Genomic DNA, 22,125 nt, shown 5'->3' with positions numbered 1-22,125 from the left:
ACCGACCTGCCCCGGGGCGCCCGCGGGCCGTGCCCGCTGGGTACCCCCTGTGTAGCCCCGCCGTGTCCACCCGCGGTCTCCCGCAGCCGCCGGCCCCCACACGCCCGCCGACCCGGGGATCGCTCCTCTGCGCTGCTCTGCCGGCAAACTTCCGTTACCCGGCCCCCATACCCGGGGATGGGCGCCGGGAGCCCCACGGCGCTGCGTCCCGGGTCCGGCCGGGGTCCCCCCTCCGCCTCAGCTCTCGCTCCCCCCCTCCCCCCCAAGCTCTTGTGTATTCCCCTCCCCGTAGCTGCGATCCCGCTGGGTCCGAGCCGGTAATGCGATGGGGACCCCCCGTCCCGCCCCCGTCGGGGACCCCGAGTGGTCCGGGGGCCGTGCCCGGCGGTGCAAGGCGAGCATATGCCCCGAGGCGCCCAGCAGCCGGACATGCCGCTGGTTTTCTTTTATTTTTTCCCCCAAAAGAAAGAAAAGGAGGCGGAGGAGAAAGAAAAAGCGAGCCCACCCGCCAGCCCCCCTCGTTAGCTAAGGTGCCTTTATGCTGGAAGAAAGGGCAGATGTGCCTATTGTTCGCCCATTAACAATAACGAACCACGCCGGGCAGAGTGCAGCGTGTGCGCGGCGCCGAGCGGCGGGAGGGACGGGGCGGGCCGAGGCGCGCCGCGGGAGAGCCGCGGGGCCGCCGCCGGGAGGCACCGGGCCGGCAGCGCACAAAGGCCGCCCCGCCTCACGCCCCGGCCCCGCCGCTGCCCCCCGCTCCGCCGTCGGGGCCCGCGGGAGCTCCCGGGGAGCCGCCTGGCCCCCTCGCCCCGGCGAGGCGCGGGGCCAGCAAGCAGGTCCCCGCCGCGGTGGGGGTCACCCCAGGAGAGCCCCGTCTTTTCCACGGAGAGGGGGACAGGGCTGGAGCGCCTGCCCCGGCCATGCCCCCGCCGGCGGGACGCAGAGCGACGGCGCACCGCCTCGCTCTTGCGGCTCCCCGGCGCGATCCGTGTAGAGGTCTGTCACGGGAGGCCGTCACCCTCCCTTCGCCCTGCCAAAAGCTCCGAGGCCCCTTCCCTGGTGACAGCCGCGAGTCCGCTGCCGGCGGGCCGCCAGCCCCCCGGGCTGGTTCGGACGGCAGCAACAGGGACTGGGGCCGGTCCCAGGGCAGGTCACCCCCGGGAGCGAGCTGGAATTAGACCCTGGGGTTACTTCTCTCGGGGCTACCGCCCTACCTCTACGGCCGAGGCCTGCGGAGGTTCCCCTCGGTGCCAGGGCAGCGCACCGCACGAGAGCCCGCGGGACTCGCCGCTGCACCGGCTCCGTGAGGCAGCGGGACCCCTCGCCCCGCGCTTTGAGCCCCAAGTACCGCCAGGTCCCGCAGCAGCGGCCGAAACGGGGGGCGCGGAGGGGCCTCGGCGAGGAGCCCCGCCGCCGGAGCCAGGCCTGGCCCCGCTCCTGCCCTGGCCACCCCCGCCATAACGCCTGTGGGGACGAGGTGTCCTCCCGCCGCGGGCTGCGGGCGTGGGGACTGTGCCCGCCGCCCCGCACCCCCGCCCCGCAGCCGCCCGCGGCGAGCCCCGGAACTGAGCGGGTGGCATCCGCTGCCTGCCTCTCGCCCAAGCACCGCGGTCTGTCGCGGCCCCCCGTGGGGTGCTCACGGGGGACCGTGCCCTGGCAGCCGGCGTGGGGGCTGCTGTCCGGGATCGGCCGTGTGCGTGGGCGTGTGTGCGGCTGCGTGTGCACAGTCTGTGTGTGTGTGTGTGCGTGCGTGCGTGCGGCCGGTGAGCTAAAAACAGTCCCAGACGCGGGGCAGACTCGCAGGAAACTTTTAAAATCGCGACAACTGTCTGCTAAGCATGTTGCGTGTACGGCCCTGGAAGCGAGTATCATGAGCTTTCCCCCGCTAGAAATTAGAATTTCCAGAGCGGGTTTATTTATTTCCTGCAATCAACACACACACACGCACACGCACTTGTAAGAATCCAGCGCCATTGAACCACGTCTCCGAAAGCCATCCGTTACTCACCTCCGTTCGTCTTCCCGGGTGCACGAAGCTCCTCCGTATTTTATTTTCCGCTAAAAACCACCTACAGATCCCGCACAGGTCCTACCTCTCCAGTCACTCCCCCATCCCTAAACGCTTCCGTGTCTCTCTGAATTTCGGTAACGTTAACGTTAACAGTGTCTCCATTTCTCACAGCGAGGGACAGATAAGGAAAGGTGCACCTGCGAAAGAAGAAAAAATAGACCCGAAACCCAATTAATGATCTCAGGAAACGTTTAGGATGAAATAAAATAAAATTATCGAGAGCATTTCGAGGCCGAAGTGAGCGGCTGTGATCGTTTCCCAGGCCAACGCAAGGTGATGCCACGGATCTAATCGAAACGTTGTCAGCTTCTTCGTTATCAATACCTGTATGCAATTTACAGTTTAATTAAGCATATTTCATCCCCACGCGTTTAGCGATTAGTAACCAAAGCCAAACATCATAGCGACTGTAAGTTACTCCCTCGAGTTCGTAGGAAATTACGGCATCAAATTTTTCTTCAAGACAGGAGCGTAAAACCGGCCCCGCACAATTCGGAGAGTCCTGCGACAGGCCGGCCGCTGTCGCGGTTCCATTTCCAGCCTTAGCAAAGAGCGGCCGTAGATTCACACCCACCTCCCCCAGTCCCACACGCATCTTTTCTTTTTAAGACCTGTTTTCCGTTACTCTTGGGGGGATCCCCACGACGAAGCGGCCCTGGTGCGCAAAAGCCGCGGCGCGGAAGACGGCGCAGGAGCGCAGGAGCGGCGATGCCGCGGGTCCCCGACGGCGCCCGGGCCCGGCTCGGCCGCAGGGTGCCCCGGCACCCCCCGATGGGCCCGCGGGGGGCCGGGGCTGGGAAGGCGAGGCCGGCACACCGCCCCGCCGCCCCTGCTCCCGGCTCCCGGCCGTCGGGGGTGCCCGGCCGTGGGCTCCCCTCGGCGCGGACCCCGGCACGCTTCCCTCCGCCGAGCCTCCCGCCCCGCCGGCGGAGAGGGGAGCGCCGGAAAGAGATCGTTTCGGTGCGCTAATCAATTACTGCTTGTGCAGTCAAGTACCATATATTTAACAGAATAATCGTTACCGCCCTTAAGTCTTTATTTGATCAGCAGACACTCGGAGCGGACTTAAAACGCAACTTTGCTTGTTTGAATTGCGTTGCGTGTGTGTGCTCTCTAAATCCGCGATAATGACACCACGGAACGGCCGTAATCTCCCGCCTGACGCCAGCAAACACCGCGCGGGCACCGGGGCCCGCCCGGACGGGACGGGGCGGCCCGGCCCGGGGCGGCGCAGGGCCGCGGTGGCAATAGGCTGGAGCGGCCCGGCCGGAGGGCCTCTCTAACTTCTGTTACTGCCTGCCCGTTTGAGGCATTTCTCACGCTGCTTCTTCACGGCGTGCGTGCGCGCTGCCGCCGCCCGCGCCCCCCCGCCCCTGCGCGGCTCTGCGCGCCTCCTGCGCGGTGACAGCTTGCGGCACGCGGGTCCCCTCGCACGGGGGAGCGTGTCAAAGGTGACGCTGAAGGCTCCCGAAGCCAACAGCTGCCGGGGGGGATTAACTTTTCCAGACTTTCCCCTGTCGAGCTTCTTGGAAACTCGCTCGCCGACAACAACCGGCGCATCTGTCGGGGGCAGGCAGAGAACAGAGGGCTGCGCCGGCCGGGGCAGGCGGGGGAGGGCCCGGCTTTCAGGGCAAGCCGCGGCGGGGAGGGGGCGGCGGGGGCTCGCTGCGGGTGCCCGCCCGGGGGGGTCCCGGCTCCCCCCCGCAGCCCTCGGCCCCGCACCCGGGCGTCGGCCCGAGGGGAGCCGCAGGCAGCCCGGGCGGCGGCGGAGCGCTGGCTGGGCTTGCTCCCGGCCGGCCACGCAGCCCCCGCCGCCCGCCCCGGGGCGCGGGGCTCCCCCCTCGTCCCTCCGGACGCCCCTCGGGCGGGGGCCTGCCCGGGCGGGGGGACGCGGGGCCGGGAGCGGGGCAGCGGGGAGCCCCGCGGGCTGCAGGGCGCTGCCCGGCCGAGCCGCCGCGGTCCCTCTTTGCAGCCGCGCTCTCCCGCACCCCCCGGAGCAAACCGCAGCGCTTGTTAATGAAGGAACTTATGGAAGATTGCAAAACACCGTAAATAATTTAGCATTGTATTTCAGGAAAAAAAAATAGCTTTCTTAAATCATCTCCTCAATATAACTTGCAGACTTACAGTATGGCCCTGGTAAGTCTAAATTTTTAAAGTAGCAATATTCAAAGAGACAGAGATGTCTGTATTAATTATTTATCCGCTGGTGCCTTCCTTCGTTTCTAACTTATTATTAATTAGGCGCCTCTAGTCTTTCGCAGAGAGCTCCACAGAGCCAGTTGCAGCTTTAAATATGAATTAAAAGCAAATCCAAGCTACTGTAATGCGAAAATTATTCCGTGTCTTCTATGGCAGAGATGAATAGCTGCGCAGATCAATACTGTGAAGCTATGCTCCAAACGACAGGGTTATTGATAGCTTATATTAATGATGTTAATGATGGAAAAAGGAAAACAAGAACCCGACCAACTTATAAACTTTTTATCTGCTGAAACCCCGCAATCAAGCGGACAGGAGCATGAATTAAGGGGGCTGGAGATAATAAGGACATTATTTATGAAACCGGATAAATGACTTCTGATAGTTTGATGCGTTTGAACTCTACGCTGCCGCCTCCTCGGAGGCAGGCTGGGACCGGCCCGGCGCTGCTCCCCGCCGGGGCGGCCCCCCGGCCCCGGGGGGTGTGTGTGATCCACGCGTGACCCACGCGGTGACAGCCGCGGCGGTCTGCACCCCTGTGCTCCAGGTCCTGCGGGGATGCCCTGGGAAACCCGCAGGAAAACACCGCGTGGAGTAAGAAGGACCCGCTCCTCAGGGACCCCACCGTCAGCCCGGCCCGGCCGGCGGAACCCCCCCGCGACAGGGGCGGCCCCGCTACTCTGCCGGGGCAGAGTTAAGGGTAACTGGAGGGAGGGAGGGAGGGAGGAAGGGAGGGAGCGCAGCCCCGACCCGCGCTCCTCCTCCCCGGGGAGCGCGCAGGGCCTGGGGCTGCCGCCCACGACGTGCCCCGGACACGCGGGGCCGGGCCGGGCCTTCCCGCCCGCGGAGCCCGTGCTCGTGGGGTGGTACCTGCCGTCGGGGCCCGCGGCCCTTCCCGCGCCGGGCCGCGGCTGCCCGGCTCTCCCGCCCGCGGCGGGCCGGCCCCGGGAGGGGCGCGGGGGCGCCTGCCCGCTCCGCTGCCCCTCGCCCCCACGGACACGCCTTGGTCCCTTCAGGGACACCCCCGAAACAAAACCAGCCCTCGTGCCCTGCCCCAGCCGCTGCTGCGGGGACGGCCGAGTACGTGTGCTCGAACACAGCGAGGTACGCGGACGGCAACACGAGAGGGATCGATAGCACTCTGGTGAACGCTATTAATCTGGTTTATTATTTAGGGAAAGGTGCTATTAAAAATCCCCGCCGGTGGCTGGGAGGGGATGCTCTGCCAGCGCCCCAGGAAGGGCACCTGCCCGCGCAGGCAGCACGTGGCCCGGAGTTATCAATTAGGGCAGGGACACGTTTTAATCAGGCAGGGCTGCTCGCAGCGCCCTGGGTTTCCGAGCTGAGGTCTTCATTAGTTACATGTGTGAGCGAATATAGTCGCTCACCTTCTTTTTTTCCTCCTTCCCCCCCTCCTCCCCGGACGCCAGACCGAGGGCTCCGTAGCTGCTCCGCGCTGCAATTAATTCGTAGGAGAGATTTCTCCGTGCCACGCTCTCCTGTGCCTGTCTTAACGCATTTTACAAAACTCGTTGTCTCGATGCCGTCTCAGACACGCACGGTCAAGCTCACAGGTGAAATTATTTCGTGCTTTAAAAAGCTGCTGTCTTCAAGCAGTATTTTTTGAAAATATTTTTGTAATTATTGTTTTTAAAAACAGCTTCCGCCAGGAGAAAGCCGCGCTTGTTTCCAAAAACAATTCACAGCAGATAGTGTAGATATCGCTTAATTCCTACAGAAATCAATGTGGAAATTAGATTTATTGGCTACTTACATTGTTAAAAATGACAAAGTGCTGTCTTTTATTTTCATAAAAACACAGAAGACCGAAAATCATTTAATAAAGAATCCACCTAGTTTAATTTCACTGTAGGTCGCTTGCATCGAAACCAATTCTTCGAGTCTCGCCCTCATAAACTTGCCTTCCATTCTAGTAGTAAGGACAAAACCAGTCTTCTCAAAGAGAGTTAAAACAGTCGCATTTGTTTGATGGCTGCAAACCCTTTCACGCCGTTAGCTGAAAGGGATCGCGTAAATGAAATAGGATCGCTGTTTCAAATCGTTTGGAATCCCCTAGTAACCCCAAAGGTTTCTTTATTTCCCTTCGCAATTTTTTTAAGCAACATGCCTTTTTAGAATTTTAATTTTCTTTATTTAGCGTATGGGGGAAAAGGGGGGAAAGGAGAAGGAGACCGAGAGGACAGCCTGGCTTTCCGGCGCTGCCGAGCGGGCGGGCAGCAGGCGTGCGGCGGCCGAGGCGGTGCCGGGGCCGGCGGCGCGGCCGTTCCGCCTCCCGCTACTTGTTGGGCTTCGCTGCGAGGGAACGAACTCGGCAGGGCCGGCGGGCAGGGCCGGCCGCGCAGCCCCCCCCGCCCGCGGGCCGGCTCCGCACGCCGCGGCCCCGGGCCCGGCCCTGTGCGCCCCGTCGGGCCCGGCGCAGGCGGGGGCTGGCTGCCTGCCCCTCCCCGGAGCCTCCGCCCGCCTTGCGGCAGGGGAAGCGCGGAGGGAGGCGCTCCCGGCCCCGCCGAGCGGCACCCCGGCAGCGGCCCGGGGCAGGAGCCGGGGCGGAGGGCGGGCAGCCGGGAGCTGCGGCCGGGCAGGGGCCCGCGGGGCTCGGGCAGCGCTCGCCCGCCCGCCCCGCTGCGCAGCCGCGCTGCACCGCGCCTCTCCGCTCCTCACGCCGCCGGGACTTAGGATTCGCGCCCCGACCGGGGAGAGCGTCGATAAAATTCTCCGTATCAAATGAGCAATCATCTGTTGTGGTTACGTGTTGGGTAATGAAAGATGTTAGCAGGATCAATAAAAATGAAAACACTTTTACTTACATCTTGAATTACTGTTTTAAGGGGTGAGCTGTGGTGATGCAACAAACCAGAGAAAGATCTACAACCATCAAATGTCTCCAAATGAAATCAAAATGAAGGCGGCTCACCCCGGTGCCCGCCCGAAGGCTCCCCCTGCTCCCGCTCCCGCTCCCGCTCCCCGTGCGGGCTGAGCGCGTCCCGGCCGGCCAGGGGCCCGCGGTCGGCTCCGCTCGGCAGAGTCATCCCACCCCTTCGGCTTATTACTGTTTGGCAAGGAAAACTCTGCTGTCTTCGGGGGTGTCTAAAGGTCAGATAACAGGTCGTGGCCCGAGGCAAATGGGAATTTGAGGGAGCCGAGGAGCCAGCCAGCTCCACAGCATCCTAAAGGCTTTCCCTCAGCTGTCGCTAAATAATAACATATCTACGTATCCCCATCATTTATTCCTGCGTACAGCGACGCGGCAGACACACGCTCAGGCATCCGTGCGACCCGTCTCTACAGCGCACGAACCTGCGGAGAAACCAGCCCGCAATCGATCCCCCCGCGCCGCGGTAGCCGTAGGACCGCTGTTTGCCCGAACTCAAATACAAGCGGGGCCCTTACTAGCAGAAAATTATCGAGATCGATTTCGGGGACATTCAGGGTGAATTTAGCAAGGCGCAGCCCCAAACATGGAGGCTGGCAGAGCTCCGGGACCGCTCTCGCCTCGGACGCGCCGGCGGGCTGCGGCCGCAGCCTGCGCCGGGCTGCGCGCCGGCGGAGCGGGCGCGGACCGTGGCAGCGGGCCGGAGGGGCGGACGGCAAGCCGGCCGCCTCGGCGCGGTCCCACGCCTGGCCCCGCGCGGAGGAGCGACCGCGGCTCCGCGGGCGCGGAGGCGCCGGACGAGGCTCCCCCCCGCCCTGCGCGCACCCCGCTCCGCGGGCGCGGGGGAGGCTGCGGCCGCCGCACGGCATCCGCACGGCCCCGCTCCGCCGGCGGGGCCGCCGCCCGCCCGCGCCCGCTGCGCGCCCCCTGCGCACCCGCGGCCGCTGCGCGCCCCGCCCCGCCCGCGCGGCCCTCCGCCCGCTCCGTGCCCCGCTGGGCACGCTTACCCCACCGTCCGCCGCACGCCGCCGGAACGGGCATCCGATGCGGGCTTGCGTCCTAGATTTGCCCCCTAGGAGGAGAAAAATAAAAATAAAAAAAAATCTATCTGCATAATTTCAAATGAGAACGAGAAGAAGAAAAAGAAGAAGAAAAAAATGCAACCGCCGCCGCTGCCACGCCAGTCCCGTTAAAAAATAAAGCACCAAACCCTCACAAGGTGTAGGAGAGATCTTTTATTGGACCAACTTAAACGCAAGAATTTACAGCCAGAATTACACGTTCTTCATCAGCCCAACATGCACCAGAGGCAGAGGCACAGGCAGCAATTTGTGTATTCCCTGGGTCTGCAGGAGCTGAGGTGGTTTTGGTGGAGGAAGGGGGTGGGAGAGAGGACAGACCCTCTTTCCCCCCAAAGAGCCTCAGTTTGTGGCTTAGGTAAAAACAAAAAGAGGAAAAAAAAAAAGCCACAACCAAAAATGTCTCCAGCGCCCCATTTTGTTCCATCTTTAAGTCCAGTCCGGATCAATTCTCTCCCTTACATCCCCAGTCATAAACAAACAGCTTCCAGCTAAATCTTTTAAAGGTTAAAAGGAACAAAAATAGAAATAATAATCAAGGGTTTTTTTCTTCTCCTTCTGCTTGTTGGACAGCGCATTTTGGCCAGTCTAGCCTTGCATTTAGGGATGCTACTTGCATTTGAATAGCTGCCTGGCTGGTTATGGATCGGGAGGCTATGAGAGGAATCAGTATGCAAATTGTTTCAGTTACAATCGAAGGGTTCGATCTGGAGAAGGTGCCTGAGCGGAAGTCGCTGTCAGCCAGCGGTGCATTAGGCTGCCATTGCCTCCGCCGTCTGGGCCTGCTCTCCCTTTCTCTCGCCCTTTTTTATGCTTGTGTACAGGTTTCTCCGGCGGTAATTAAAACATACACACAAATCAGGGGCTGCTGCATATCACGTTGGTGCCTTTTGCAGGCTGTGGGCGAGGGGAAAGGGGGAGCGGAGAGAATATATCGCCATGCTGCTGGGGTTATTATTATGCAGCAAGGGTGAGGCGATCAGTGAAATAAAACATTTATAAATGGTTTCGTGCTTACAGTAGGAGAGGTGGGCCGGGGGGGCCGCCCGGGCGCTGATCACACAGTGCAGGCTGCAAATCGATAACCCTTTCCTTGTAATCCCAGTAATTGTGGGAATCACGGCTCTCTGTTAAAGGGACAGCGGGCTGCAGCGGGGGGCGTGGGGGCTATGCTCGGCGGCCGGCCAGCACAGCCCCTGCCCCCACAGGGCCCACCCCGGCCTCCCCAGCTTTGTCTGGACGAAAGCCGGCGGGCCCGGGGGCAGGAGGCAGGGGCAGGCTCTGGCCCCACCAAGAGCCATTTCCACAGTCTCCTTTGTGGCCACAGTAAGGCCCCTCCTGTCACCTGTGGCATCCCCTACCCAGGGCAGGACATGTCCCGCACCCCTGGCACGAGCTGCTGGCATGGGGGGGAGAGCAGCCCCTGGGGGTGCAGGCAGGGGAAGGGGCCGGGCACAGCACCGCTTCCCCTGCCCTGGCTCCCAGCGGCTGCTCCCCGTCCCCGCAGCTCAGCCCAGCTCATTGCCTTCCCCGCTCTGGCACTGCCGGGAGCAGCGGGAGGCCTCGGCCGCTCTGAACCGTTCAGGACTCCATGAATTTAGCGACGCTTTGTTGGGCGGCAGAGGGACGGGAAGGACCGGTGAGGTGCTGGGCCGGGCTGGCAAGCGCTGCCCCTGGCCCCGGGAAGCCCCCGGTGCAGCGAGCACCCCAGGCCCATCCCTGCCCGGTGCCCTGTCTCCCCCGGCTGTGCGGCCGTGGCGCTGGGCGGCCTCGGGGGCGGCCGGCACGGGGGTGCGTGGGCAGGAGCGCCGGGGGCGTGGGGCCCTGCTCCTGCCCTCTCCCTGCCGCTGACCATCTGTCATTCAATTAGGGCTGGGAGGCAGCTGAGGGGCTGGGGGGAGCGGGGCTGGGGGTCAGCGACCCCGCGCACAACGGCCTGCTGCCTCGCAGACGAGAAGAAGTTCAAATGTTAAATGCTCTCCGGCCCCGGCTCATCCAGGGCACTCGCCTTTGGAGGCAGCGGAGGGGTGAAGGGCATCAGTCATTAGCACTTAGATTTCAGCTCCGAGGCTGACCCTGCCTTCTGTTGGGGGATTTCGGCCTGAAAAGCCTTAACCCTTCCAGGGCAGCCCGCACCCTCCCCGGCCCCCGCGCGGGCAGCCCCAGGCTGGCGCTGCCTGGCCAGGCTGCTCCTTGCGGCTTCCCCAGTGGCCTGGGGCTGCCCTCCCGGCAGGCAGGTTTTGGGGAGAGGAGGGATGCCCACAGCCCTGCCTCGCAGCCGGCCTCTTCCCTGACCCTGCCGAAGGGGCGTGGGGGGGCAACAAGTCTGGATGCCAGCAGGGAGCCATGCTGTGGACCCGTCGTGGAGGCAGCACGACTGCCCTGCCCACCCACGGCTGTGTCTCCCGCAGGGTGCCTGACGCCCCCTCCCTTTCTTACAAACAGGCCAGAACAAATTGATGAATTGAGCTTTCACTATGCTAATTTGGACATTATAAATATTTAACTATCAACCCCAGCAGCCAGCCAGAGAGGGATCCTCTCTCCTTTACAGGCCACTTAATTTAAAGTAAATGTTTGCCCCAGAAGTGGCTGGGGCAATCTGAGCATCCCATTCCCTGCCCCTTCCTCCCTCGGGGAAGCCGGGTGGGTCCAAAAGGGGGATCTTGTCACATCTGACTAATTTCCGAGAGCCTCCCTGATGGCCTCCTCGATTTGGGTGTGCTAAGAGGCTAAGCTGGGGCAGAGACACAGCACTGCTCTGGTTAGGAGGATGCTGGCACACCATTGCTCTGACTGGGAGAGGGCCTCAGGCCACATCACCCAACACCAAGGCTGCTCCACCTGGAGCAGATTTCATACGTATTCAGAGAGGGAGAGATTCCTGACTTGGGCTCAAGGCAATGAGGAATGAGTTTCCACCCTCTTTCAATGGGAACTACCTCCTCTGCCTCATGTAAGCCCATGATGTTTACCACTCCAGTGGGACTGTACCTAGCAAGAGAACCCCATGGCCTTCATTTTGAGGACAGATAATACACCTCTCATGACATCAGTATTTGACAGATTTTCTTGTTTGATATACTTACCATTTGCTGCCGAAGGGGAGTAGTTTTGTCTTTCAATGAGATAGCACATCGTAAGTATTTGTTAATGATTGCAGAGCTTTGCTTTTTCTGAAGGGCTTGAGTTTGATACCCTTAGCTCTAACAGTTTTACAAAGTATTCACCTTAGAGGCTGTAGAAGCAAAGGAAAATATAATTCAGCGTGGTGAAGGGGTCTGTGGGGCTTCAAACAGCTCAGCTGGAGCTTGGTCTGGCAGTTTTAAAGCATTTGTGTGGCAGCTGTGCCACTCACGCAAAGCAGCAGGCCTTGGGAAGCTGCCTTTCTGTTTACAAGCTCTGTTAATTTGTTAATGAGAAGGTTATGGTATCTATTACTTATTCTGACTCTGTCTTTCGCCTGCTAGCAAAAAGTGAAGTCCTCCCCTAAGGAAGAGTGCCCTGGCGTTCTGGTACCCAGCTCGGGCAGGCACCATGTGCCAGGGCTCACAGCTCCATGCGACAACCCCCTGCCCAAGTGCAGAGTGTGCCATGGTAGGATGAAGGCTCATATTGTGCTAGGTGTGTCAAGAAAGTATGTGAATGACTGTGGGTTGTCATTACCAGAGCACGCACAAAGACTTGACATCAGTCCCTACGTTAAAATACACACAAGAACAGGAAATGATATCCTGGAATGATCCTGCAAATCTGGGTGGCCTCCCTCCCACCCTCATCCCCCAATTATTTAGAACTGCAGGGGATGCTGGTGTATTTTTGTGCTTGATCGCTCTCCCTTGCCCGGAACAAGCTGGCAGCAGCCTGGTAAGGTGCTGGAGGAAGGGAGGATTCACCCCAGGAGACTGCCCCGAGCTCAGGCTGCAAAAGAGGGGTGGATGCTGCACCGGAGATGTGAAGCACCAGTTACTTTGCTATAGGGTCAGATATTGGATTATCAGCAAAAGTTAATCCCAGTCACATGATAGATCTTACGTTTGCTGTCATAAAATCTATCATTATTTAATAGGCATGGAAATCAAATTCTTCTGTGGACTATGAAGCAGGAATCTTTAAAAAATGTCTGTTTACCACGACAGACAACATATCGATCATTAGTTTTGAGACCTCACAGACAATTCTGAGATGTGCGTGAACACAAGCTGGCAGCTAGCTTTGCTGTATTCATTGTCCAAAATCAAACCTCATCAAGTGGCTGCACACCCAGCTTTCCAAGCAGGTAGATTTTAATTTCTTTGCTTTAAAGACTACTGTTTTGTTAAAGACAAATAACAATGAAATTACGTGGCGTTGACCTGCATTCAGTGATGCTGCTGTTTGCAGCGATACTCACAGATATACACAGTGAGGAGATACGCTCCTGCCTTTTGCCACAGAAGAAAAGCTGCCTTCTCTGGACGCAGCTGACCCGGTATTTACCACCACGAACAGCCTCATTTATTCTGGCAGCACGAAGGGGCTGATCCCATCTTGACTGGAGTCAATGCAAATTGTTTCCCTGGTATTAGGGGCACTGGGCTGGGTGGAAGGTGGACCAGGTTGCTTTTTTGCTTTGCAAAGGCTACAAATGCCACATTTTTTCCCCCTCCACAATTATTGACCGTTTCTGTCCCTCAGTCTCCCCATTTCTGCTGCGGGAGCTCCCTGGACGGGAGCTGCGGGATGAAATTGAAAGGAAAAGTTGCAATGCTGATGCGGGGCACGTAGGAGCTCCAGTGTGTGACAGCACCATCCCAGCACCCGGGCTCCCCCAGTGTGCGACGAAGGGGTGTTCGTCCTTCCTCTGTGCCGCGGCGAGGTAGTTGAGGTCATGAGAAAGAGCTCTTCTGGGTAAGGACTATCAACTGCAGGTGATTTCTGATTTGCACCAGATTTCCTGATGGAGACGCTAAGCATTTCACATGGATTGCGACAGAGCATTTAAAAACGTGGTTTTCCCAGTCCCCTTTTGTGGACACCTTGGGGCACTCCACGAGCTGCCACAGCTCTACGGTCCCCAGGTTGAGCCCGCTCTGCCCCTGCCAGCCAGCGGCACTGCTGTGACACCCTGGCGTCGAGGAGAGCGGAGGGGGCATGAGCACTATTTCCCTCTAGCTTTAGAATTAGCACGGTCTTTAATCTGTGCATATTTTAAAGTGTGGGGATCCCATAAATCCTTCCACATCTGGGATCGCTTGTAATGGCCAGTGTCAGGAGTTTACGGAGGAGCTTTCCTAAGATCTAGCGCCCAGAATCAATAGCAGCTGCAATTGCAGGCAGGGGGATAGGCTGAATCCTGATTTGATTCTCAGGTGTTTTCAATTGTATTGCCAGCAAAAAAATATTGTTGTTAAGCGATTCTGCTGGTCTGCTTGTGCCTTTTGAAGTTGCCTTTATTTCTTTGAGCTCAGATTCCTTGAGATCCTCTCACTGCTCCATCCCCAAACCTGTATGTATCTAATAAAGCTGACAGCTTCCCAGCAGATGTCTCCATCTTCTCCATTTTCTCCTTTATTGAGGAGACAGACTTCACTGGAGAGTGCATCTTAGCGCGTGGGACCAATGCAGGCTCTTCGGAGAGCTCCCAGAGGCCCAACTCATCTGCTCCAGCCGTGGAGGAGCAAGCGGACATTGCCCAGCAAGGCAGGGTTTGAAACGCCCAGCAGCTCACAGTCCCTTCATTTTCCATTTTCCTGCTTGCCCTTGCACAGTGCATCTGACAACATCAGCTCCCATCTGCCTGGAAGCATGCAGGCTGCTCCAGGCTGAATTTTTGGAGGTTTCAGCCACCCTACCGACCTACGGAGACCGCCCCTCATCATTAACATCGCTCCCCTGTCTGTCTGTGCGGAGCACTGCCAGGGAGCACCAGCAAAATGGAGCCCGGAGAAAAGGGCTCTGTCCTGCAGCGTGCCTTTGGCCTGCGTCACAGTGGGCTGGCTGGGATTGCCGGCTGGACTCTGCCCTCTCCCAAGGCCCTTCCTCTGGGTCTGTGCTAAACCACAGGCGAGCTGGGGCCAGATTCCCTTGGCCGTCCCAGTTTGCTCTGAAGTGCCTACATCTGAGTTCCTTGTGAATGGAAGAAAGGAACATGGAGGTGATGGGCAGCATCTGTAATAGGAAATTGCTGTCTGCAGATGTGTGTGTGGAGGAAAGCCTGTGTCAGACAATGGTATCAAGGGATAAATTCCACAAGTTAGTGAATCCATCTGAGTGTAAGACACAGGTTGTGCATTTTCCTCAAGAAGGAGCTGAACACCTCCAAGGACATCAATCCACTTTATGAATGACATGGTTTCCCTAGCGTTCCCTACTGCTTACTCAGTAGGAGAGAAGACAACAGGCAAATAAACAGACGTTTGGCTCATCTTGGACCAGGTTTTGAATCCTTACTCCCTTTGCACTTAGGTGGAGCTATGCTGGGAGTTTTGCTTGAATGAGGAGCTTGATCGCGTTCCTCTTTCAAAGGAGCAATGCAATAGTGACCAAGCTGAAATACCTTCTGGGAAACACAGCCTTCTCTCCTGGTTTGCTCTGCAGGCGGGTAGTGTGTAGTGGGAGATGCTCCAGCTCTTTTACTGCAAAGCTTTGCCCAGTGAGTGCAATGGAAAGCGGCTTGTTACCACCTCTAAGTACCGAAATTTCTCCTGCCCTTGCTCTGAGCAAATGGAAATCTGATTGCTCCTTCTAATCTTGCCCTGTACACCTGGTGTTGCAGGGACCAGTGACAACCTGGCCCTGATAAAGAATTCAAGAGTGGACCTATTATCTATATCCCAGAAACAGTCTGATCATGTGGGAATAGTTAAAGGTAAGAAAATATATAACAGGTCATCTGTCTTTCAGCTATAGTCAGCTCAGAGGTGGAAACAGATTGACACAGCTGGGTGCAGCCATCACGCCGGAGCCTGCAAAAGCCGGTCAGCAGAGCTGCAGCAGGCACAGAGCACAGCCTGTGCGTTTCCCTTGAAAGCTGTTTGTCTGCAGGGGGTTTGGCCGCCAGCTTTGGGGAGCCTGGCCAAAGCACTGAAGTTGCTTTCTGCTGAGCCCGCTCCGATGAGTTAGCGAGACCTAAGGCCGGGTTTGGTTCTCTGTCCTGTAGGCACATGGGGTGACATGACCTTTTCCTGACCCAGCAGCCGCTGCAGCCCCTGGCACTGCACTGAGGCCAGTGCTTGCCGGCAGAGGCAGGGAGCCAGCTGGCCCCTGTGGGCAAGGGCTCTTGGGCACGTTAGGCAACGCAGACCCTCCCTGCCACCCGGCCCTGGTGCTGCGGAAAGCATCAGGACGCCTGAGAGGTGCTGGACGCCTGAGAGGTGCAAGCCTTCATCTGTACGCTGCTCTCTGGGTATTTGCTCGTACACGGTATCGTTGTGGGCAGGGTGTAACCCCTGGCCTCCAGTGCAGATGGTTGCATGAAAACAATTAATCTTTTAGAGAGCAGCGAATGGAAACATTAGTGCCTCGACCCCTAACACAGGTGAGCGTCACTGCCGGATGCAAAGGCTTGTGTGCACAGGGAGCTTTTGCTGACTACTAGCTTTTGGAGGCTTGTGGGTCTGTAAGGAAAGGCAGAGAAGTCTGGAGAAACGGATACAGGGAGGCAAAGAAGCATCGCATTCATCCTAGGCAAGCACTGGGGCAGGAACCGCAAGGAAAGCCAGGGAACCCTCCTGGGTGCGGGCTGGCCGAGGGGCTGGGAGAGGCAGGCAGCGAATACCCCTTGCTCTGATTCCTGCTGCGGAAAAGGCAGCACGACACAGCTGTTTGCTCCCAGCAGATAACCTGGAAGCCATCTAACAAATACCCCAGCTTCACCTATTTCTTATCCCAGGGGGAATCAACCATCTGCAGTTTTGCTAGCTGTGCTGGACAGGAAGGGATAGTTCATTAGCAATTTATACGTTTGGTTTGCCTCCTAAAATGGATCCTTCCAGCAGCAGGGATGTGTCATTTCCCCGTTGAGATGCTCCTGCTTTCACAGTAGTGACTCCCAAGCAATCACTCTCAGTTTGAGCTGGAGTTACCAGCGTATGTAAATGATGTAAATAAGCTGCAGGAACAGGGTGACCGTTTTGTTAGGTTCTGCCCTGTCAGTCCTATTTAATGGATTCTGACAGAATATTAACATGTTTGCATATGTAAATATGTTAAAGAGAGCATCAGCTGAGGGAATACATTAAACTCAGTCGTCCTTCCAAGTTGATTTAATCTGACAGCACCTCCATTAAAAAAATAAAAAGCATCAGTTTTCCCTTTGTGACTTGATGTACAGTAATTAGCTTGTTAGAGCAGGAAACACCTCCTTTCATAATTGATTTTGCACCCCTTTTACTTGGATATCTCTGACAAGCTGTTTCTAGTTCCCCAAGGACACCATCAGTACTTCCCATGTGTTTGGAATTTCATGAATGTGAATAATGAATATGATTTATCCCTCCCACACTCCCATGCACGGATAATATATGTAGCCAATTTGTGAACTGGACCTTGCATCAGAAAGATCGGTGTCAAAGTATTAATAGCGTAGTGACCAACCGTGCACAGGAATTAGGGCACAGCTAAGCAGTGATTTTCTGGGCATTAGTGAGATGAGAACAGGTTGCACCATGTGTTTGTCCACTGGGGAGGAAAAAAATGGAGGAAGATTTTCTGAATGGTCCTGTGTATCTAAGTTAGCATGCCAAATTGGTTGCTTATTACAGCTGGCACAGTGCCTTAGTGGGCTAATGTGTTAATAATGTGTAATGTTTCTCTTAGGCAATGGCACCACTCTTCATTAGCGCTTCTCAAGCCCTGTCACTGTTGCTTAGCTCGACATTTTGTTTCTGATGTTCGAGTGAGGGTATTTGAAATCAGGATTTCAGATCTGCTAATACATGTCACACACTCTTTAAAAATGGATTTTAAAAGGGCCTCGATAATTTTATGGCTACTAATAACATTTGTAGCTATGTGAGCTAAGCTAATGATAAGAGTAATCAAATTTCATGTTTCACGGCATAAAATGAGCAACTGTAGGGGTCAGGAAGGTATTCACTCCCTGCCCTCCTCCCCTGGGAACCACCGTCTTTTCCAGTTGGTTCAGTAGATGAGCAGTGTTTGGGATGTGAAATAGCACAGTGCTGCAGGGAAGTTCAGGGTCTCGCACCAAACAGAGCAAGGATCTTATTTATAAGCATAGGAATTCTGGTTTCGGCTGGCAAATGGAGTGAAACATTTGAACGATGCATTTGTTTCACACCGATTACCTCCCACAATGTCGGCATCAAATACACAGGGCTGATTCTCCCCCTTTTTGTGGCTGTTTGCTCAAGCCCCCTGAACTTGGACGTATAAGCCTCGTATTTCTGAGTGGCCCAGCACAGCCATGTAACTCACATCCCAATTTTTCCATCAATTAAGGTGCTTGCTTAGACTTCCCTCACATTTCTGTGTTTTCGCTCACTGTATTAGCGAGTCTATTTTGAGCATTTCTTTAACCCTGAGGATAACTGCGAGAGGCAGCGGAGGGAGCCTGGAGCCACCAGCAAACACCGTCCCCGGCAGCCGCGGCTGCAGGACCACAGTGGGCAGGAGCGTTGGTGCTGCTGCCAGTTCGGGAGCGAGGCTGTGGGGTCGCCCACGGATGGGTGCAGGCGGGTCGACCTTCCCACGCCCGTCGCATGGCTGCGGTTTGCTCCCGGTGTGCTCTGGCAAGGGTGTGCTCTGCCTGCGGCAGCTGTGCCCGCTCCGGGCGTGCCCCGTCATGCAGCCGTGCTCCCCTCGGCAGCGTTCGCCTGGTGCCGAACGGCAGGGCCAGAGCCGGGAGGCTGAGATTTGGCAAGGCAACAACCTGTTTAACCGATGTCTGGTTTTGATAAAGACTTTCAGTCCCGTGTTTTGCCATATAGTGCCTAGAGCATTTTCTAGCACCCATACTTTTAGCGTGATGTGTTTCTAAAGCCTTTTAGTGCATTGTACCAGTGATGTACCGATGAGTCTAAAAGGACTCACTTAACACAATGTGTAATAAACTAGAAAGGAGATGTGCTGAGTAAAAAAATCCAGCAGAGACAGTCAAAAAGCTCTCTGTATTCTTTAAAGAGGGAAATAGCTTTTATTTTTTAAAAAAGATCTTTTTCAGAAAATTTCTTCTTTTTCTTCTACAGGTAGATATTCATTTAAACGTGTAAATAATTTAAGAAGTTTTTTTGTTCAACTACATTTAACCCGAGACCTTTTGATTCCTGAAGTGTAGTTTTCAGGAGTTTGGTATTATCTTACAAAACTGCAAAAAAAAAGTTAAAAAGCATCTAAAATCGTTTCAGTTTCAAAAACATTTTTTTGTAGAAAAAGTGCTCTCAGTGAGCTCCGTCTAACCGGACGTGATGTGTCTTTGGCCCGTGCCTGCAGGCAGAGGTCCAGCGGCCAGGCAGGCGGCGGGGGAGCCCGTGCTCAGGGCAGATGCTGCCCCACAGGCTGCCAGCGTGGGCTCCGCAGCGCTGCCCGGGCAGCTCGCTCGCTAGCGTTAGCAGAGCGTGCAAGCCCACAAACAAGAAAGAGCCTGTTTACAGAGGTAACCTTGGAGATAACCAAATTAAAGGCAGAGATCAGAAGAGCGCTCTAGAAAACATTTTTGCTTAGCACAGTTCGACGATTAGAGCTGAGCGCAAGACAACGCGAGACTGTAGTAAGGAGCCAGATCTAGCAGAGCAAAGGACGGCCTGGTCAATTCAGGCTTCCCAAGTGCTGCTCCCGTGGCTGAGCTGAGGCCGTGGTGGGGATTTCTTCCCGTGGCCTCTGACTGGGGCCAGGCCGTGTCCCTTCCCGGGCACAAAATACCCACGTGCCAGCCTCACCCGGTCCCGTCCCACAGGCACGTGGCCCTTATGGGCAAGAAACGCCAGGTTAAAATTCTGCGATGCTGGGTAGAAATGACGCCACAGAAACTCCCCCGGGTTTGCTTCCCTTCTCCTTGTCGCTCTCGTGTTAGGTTTTCTTGGAGGCCGAAGAGAAGCCGCCCCCCCCCTGCCCGTGCCCCTGCTCACGCTCAGGGCACAGCCGGCGTGTCCGCAGGCAGGCACTGCACGTCGTCACACCCAGCCCGCCCAGGGGCTGCTGCAGCCCCTGCCGCCGCCGCCGCCGCCTGCATCGCTCCCCTTCCCACGCGCCTCCCGGCTTTTCCGCCAGCGGTGCCCGGCGCTGCCCGCAGAGCTGCTCGGCTCGGGGGGCCCGCAGGAGACGTGGGGTGGTGGGCGACGCCAGGGTGCCCGCTCCTCCCCGCAGCGGCTGGGGCGGCTAATTCAGCCCCAGGGAAGGGAAGGGGACTGCCGAGGGAGGGCTAAAGCTTGGCCGAGCAGCATTGGGCACTGCCAGGAGCGTTTTTTTGAGGCTCAGAGTGGGCTGCTGCGAGGAGGGGGCCCCCTTTTACGTCAGGGAACATAATGGGAAAGGCTGGAGTTAAAGACCCTTTAATTGAGGCCTTCAGAACGGTAAGTATAACACCACATCGCTCTGTTTAGGGGATTTTGCGTATCTCTACCATCAAGGCTACATTTGTCTGTAGGATTAATCACTTTTTGATCCAGAGGGTTTAAGACAGACAGCTTACTAGGAATGTGCCGCATGGCTCTCCCAGGCTGGCAATTAGCTTTGTTTCTTCATATTGTCTTGTTTATTATGCCCTTCTCCATCTCTTTTTTTCTGACCAGCATGTTAATACACATTCATTTTTAATCCATTTTTAACTGTGCTTTTAGGAGACTTTTTAACAGAGGATTTTTAGTAAAAGCTCTATGTCTAATACAGAAAATGAAAAACTCCTGCTGCTGAGCAGAGAACAGGTTTGTATATAGATGACACTGTAAAGAAATCCTTGGAGAAACTCAAAGACATAACCTCGCTCTATTTTAGGGCTTTATCTCTAGACTTGCTGAGGTTCTCCTACTTACCAGAAGGACATCAAGAACCTGAATTATACCCATTGCCATTTAACTTGCATGCAAACAAGTTTCTTTGGGACATTATTTGCACCTCACATGAAGAAAAAATGTCCTGGGAGCTGCATGTGTGCGTGTCCACTCAGTTCCCTTCAGATGCTAAGAAGTGATCTGCTCTTGACAGGCTGTTTTCTCCTGCATATCACTGGCTCTGAATGGCAGAGAAAGCTCATGCCCCTGTGTCCCGTCATGCAGCCTTTCCTCCCATACTCCTAGTCCTTCACTGGCTAGCACAGAAGATGGATGACATCTTTACCTCCTTCTCATGCGTGCTGTTTGAATGCAGGGGACAAGCAGGAAACTGCCTTTGAGCTCTAGACCAAAAATGTCCATCGAAGCTGTGGCTGGGAGGTATCCACGTGCGGTTCTCGCATGGGATCACACACGTATGGGACCTGTGAGCTGCCAGCAAATAACACGACACTTGGCAAAGCCCCTCCAGACCTGGCAGCTTGCTTTGTGGCTGGAACCAACACAAACGCACTGGAATGCTACCTAAGGGCTCAGAGTGTTTCTGTTTCCAGACGTGGCTTTGCCCTGAATCTTCTGGGTGACCTCGGTCAAGCAAGTTCACTGCTCTTCGGGAACGATTCTAACTGCCTTCATACAGCATTTTGCTATGCCCTGAGGACAAGCCCAATCTAAGGACTGAATATTGCTGTGTAGAACAGCACATGGTTGCTGTAACTACAGCATACCAAGCCAAAGCTTACTGAAATACATGTGAGCTTTGCATTGACTTTGGTTTTGGATCAGATGCTAAAAGCTGTAAAATCTTTTTTGGCCTTCTGACATCCCCAGTGTGAAGTTACTAGCACGGTTGGAGCTGGATGCAGCACAAGCCTTGCTTTTCTGTCACAGGCAGTTTGTCTTCCTTTTTCTTGGCTCTTCTTTTAATAAATGTAACCTTTTCTCCTATGGCTCAGGCATTGTGTTGAACCACCCCGACAAATGTTCTCAGGTTTTTAAAATATTCGGTATTAAAGAGATCAGGCCAGATGTGTTCTGCTGCCTTCATCACTCTAGGTTGTGTACTCTGTGTTGAAATGATTATTGTCATCACCCGGTGAAAGGCAGCTGATGAAAGACTCTCTCTCCCTCTGATGAGCTATCCATCCGCCCATGCCCGGTGCAGAGTGCACAGGTTTTGTTTTTGAATGATGTATTGCTGTGTCAAAGTGGCTTATGTGCTGCTTAAACTTACACTGGTGAATGATAGAGAGTATGTATTAAACAATCTCATTGCAACGGGAGCTGTATTTTCTCATCTCCAGCTTTGGGAGCACCATAGCAAACCCCCCCGCCGTGGGCCCGGGCAGGGACTCCTGGAGCAGGGTGTCTGGGTACGTCTGTGTTCACGCTTTGGTGTTCACACTGGACATTTTTAAAGAAATGCAATTGGATACCAACCATTTTAAGTCTTTCTAGAAGGCACGACTGTTCTTTCTGCCCACCCTATTCTGTTGATGAAGGAAACTGTTTTACATAAGACATTTTGAAATGTTTTGGGTTTGGATGTATTTCTCCTAAAACCTTTTCTGTTCTCAAGTAGTGTAGCTTTCGTTTTCCACTTCTCCCCCTTTTATTCCACTTTATTCCTCTTTTTTTCGATGCTTTGCAAGGCTCAGCAACAATAGCTAAGAAGGGATAGAAGAAGGGGAAGCTGTAATGTTTCCATTTTGGGTCTATTGCCGGTCTCCCAAACCATCTCCAAAGAAAGTGCTCGATGAGCAAAACATATTAAAAACACCAGTTTGCCTTGAAAAATATTCTGAATCAAAAATTCAGTTCTCAAAGCCTTCCACACTTCCACAGTCCTCCAGCGCATCTGGTAAATGCCAGCAGCACTGAGCAGAGCCCGTA

Source organism: Mycteria americana, chromosome 6 (genome assembly GCF_035582795.1).
Source record: "Mycteria americana isolate JAX WOST 10 ecotype Jacksonville Zoo and Gardens chromosome 6, USCA_MyAme_1.0, whole genome shotgun sequence".
In the NCBI taxonomy this organism is placed as follows: Eukaryota; Metazoa; Chordata; class Aves; order Ciconiiformes; family Ciconiidae; genus Mycteria; species Mycteria americana.
Note: the sequence above shows the minus strand (reverse complement) of the source record.